We start from the raw sequence: 2968 nt of genomic DNA, 5'->3' as shown, positions 1-2968 counted from the left end.
CACCTCTCTAGTAGCAGCGCATCCCCACACGCATCCCCTCCTCCGCTCGCCCGTCCGCGTTGTGTGTGCTTTTTCAATTTTGTTTTTAGTATTTGTGTCTACGCTCAGTGCTGTTCAAGGGTGGAGAGCATGGGAGGTCAGCGGCTTTTTAGGTTTTTCCCCAGCTGATGCACGCGGGGTGTTAAAATGCAGAGAACGAGCGCCTCTGTGTCCCCTTGTAGGGTGAGAGCACTTTATCCCCGCACAGGTTTCAGGGAATCGTGATGCTGGGCGTGTTTTGAGCACACAGCAGGTGGGCCAGACTCACAAAAACCCACACATCCCAGAACACCGCCCTTCATCCATCCAAGTTCTCACCAGAGGTCCTGTCTCCCATGCACTCCTCTTGATTTGCTTAACAAGTGTGTGTACTGCACAGGCTTTCCCACTTTTTAAGGGACTGGAGAGTTGCTCCTTGTTTACTGTTGAAGGCCACCGTAGTCTAAAGTTCAGCAGTGAACGAAAACAGACCTTTGGAGCAGAGATACTTCCCCTGGGGAATGAAAACGAAAACTAACCTGTTGTGAACAGGGCAATTCACGCAGAAACAGAATTCCAGGTGAGACAGCCACTCCCCTACTGCCATATGTGATCTCTCAGACCCCATGTTCTTGCAAAAATAGGGGGAAATACCTCAGTTCTGGTGTGGGGCTATCACCACAGAGGGCAAAACCCCCATCCAGGATGCAGCCAGCCCATCCCTCCTGCCCTTGAGGACCACCATCTCATTGATGTCTCAGGGATAAACCTTGGATGATTTAGGATGGCTCTGGCCATCTTGGTTATCACCACTCAGAGAGAGCACAGGGGCAGGTGGCTGTGTTGGGGACACCAGTGGCCCCAAAGGCTCCCACAACCAGCATCCCTCTCCTTGCTTGGCTTAGCTCTCTGAGCCAGCAGAACCTTCCTGGGTGGAAAGGAGACCTGGAGACAAACCTCAGAGGTATCAGTGGAGACCACAAGGACGGCTGAAATCTGTCCTCCAACCCTTGGCTCACCGTGTCCCAGCACCCAGTGCAGGATTTCAACCACTGTCTGCAAATCTGGGAGAGGTGAAGGCCAAAGCTGTTGCAGCTACACTGGGCAGCAGCTTCATGCCACCACTTGGGAGCTTTAGCCAACCTCATTAGCTCAGTTCCAACGATAAACAGGGATTTCTTAACATCAGGGAGGTGCATTTGCCTAAACCTTGCTCTGGCTGCCCGGATCCAGGGGGTTATGCCAGACATGAGACTCCCCATGTTTTGCAGCTCATGTTGTTCAAAGGGAGCAGGGAAAGATGGGATCTTACTCAAAGCCTCAGCTATGGCCCTTAGAGATGCTCCAATATTTGGCTCCAAGGCTAGAAAGCACAAATTGCACTGGGCTTACACAGACTTTCTAATATCATTACGGACACAAAGAAATCAAAAGGAGCCCAGTTGAGATGAAGGCAGTTGGGTTTAGTCAACTGCCCGTGTTACTACATTTTTTGATGCACTATCAACATTGTTGGTGATCCTGGGGTCCAAAATTGGACCATTGGGGTCAGGGTGATGTGTTTAGCAGCTCACACAAGTGCATGAGGAAAACGCAAAGATTGAGTTGAAGATCCAGCCCTGGGCAAGATTTGGCCCTGCTTCAGTGTGCAGGGGGCTCCAGGATAGGCAGTGCTGGGCAAAGACTGGTCCACAGCTGGTGGAGGAGGACAAGGCTGGCCAGTGGCCACCTGAAGGAGCCCAGGGAACAACTGAGTCCCCTCAAAAGTCTTGGGATGCCCAGGACACATTTTCCCACCATTGTTTGCCCTGCAACAAGGCCAGGTACTGGTGCTGCACCTGAGTCTGGGTAGCTAGTCCCTGGTACCAATCCAGACTGGGTGATGAACAGATCAAGAGCAGCCCTTCCAAGGACTTGGGGGTGCTGGTGGATGAGAGGCTGGATATGAGCCTCTTGAAGCCCAGAAAGCCAAATATGTCCTGGGCTGCATCAAAAGCAGAGTGGCCAGCAGGTCAAGGGAAGTGATTCTACCCCTCTGCTCTGATGAGGCCCCATCTGCTGTGCTGTGTCCAGCTCTGGGGTCCTCAGCACAGGAAGGACATGGAGCTGTTGGAGTGAGTCCAGAGGAGGCCACAAAGTTGATTAGAGGGATGGAGCACCTCTCCTATGAGGAAAGGTGGAGAGAATTGGGATTGCTCAGCCCAGACCAGAGAGGGCTCCAGGGAGATCTTACTGCTGTCTTTCCCTATCTGAAGGGAGCCTGCAAGAAAGCCTGGACTTTTGGCCAGGGCATGTGGTGACAGGACAAGGAGTAATGGCTTTAAACTGACAGAGAACAGGTTTAGATCAGATGCGAGGAAGAAATTCTTTTCCGTGAGGGTTTAAACTGACAGAGAACAGGTTTAGATCAGATGTGAGGAAGAAATTCTTTTCCATGAGGGGGGTGAGGCACTGGCACGGGTGGCCCAGAGAAGTTATGGATGCCACATCCTTGGAGGTGTTCAAGGCCAATTTGGATGGGGTTTGGAACAACCTCGTCTAGTGGAAGGTGTCCCTGCCCGTGGCAGGGAGGTTGAAACGCGTTGAGCTTTAAGGTCCCTCCCTAACCAACCATTCTATGATTCTATAAAACGCACCCGCGTGTGAGGGTGCAAAACCCCCGGCCATCCATCGGGGCTGATCCGGGTGGGCGGCAGCTGTCGGAAAGGGGTGAGCCTCGCAGCGGGGTGGGGGCACGGGGACTGGTGTAGAGGCGACGGGGATGAGGATAGGGATGAAAGGGGCATAAAACAGGAACGAAGATCAGGGTGAGGATGAGGAGAAAGACGGGGATGAAGATAGGCTTGAGGATCAGGATGAGAACAAGGATGGGGATGAGGAAGGGGATGGGGACGAGGACGAAGGGGGGCGACTACGTGCCGGCAGCGGCGCCGCGCCCGTCCCGCGCCCT

The 2968-nt window shown here is 53.3% G+C and overlaps 1 protein-coding gene across 2 annotated transcripts in view; it reads right to left on the bottom strand.

Moving 5' to 3' along the window:
• Positions 1–2968, bottom strand: part of LOC103615433 (lysosomal alpha-glucosidase) — a 15438-nt gene that overhangs the window by 10536 nt on the left and 1934 nt on the right. Inside the window, exon 1 of one of the 2 annotated variants that reach the window (XM_017734115.1) lies at positions 358–532. The exons of the other annotated variant lie outside the window; for it this stretch is intronic. The gene's annotated coding sequence lies outside the window, so the exon portion shown is untranslated. Of the gene's footprint in view, positions 1–357; positions 533–2968 lie in introns of those variants that run through there. 2 annotated transcript variants of the gene reach the window in all.

The sequence above is a fragment of the Corvus brachyrhynchos genome, unplaced genomic scaffold (genome assembly GCF_000691975.1).
Source record: "Corvus brachyrhynchos isolate BGI_N302 unplaced genomic scaffold, ASM69197v1 scaffold5, whole genome shotgun sequence".
Classification (NCBI taxonomy): Eukaryota; Metazoa; Chordata; class Aves; order Passeriformes; family Corvidae; genus Corvus; species Corvus brachyrhynchos.
This window is presented reverse-complemented; position numbering and strand designations above follow the sequence as displayed.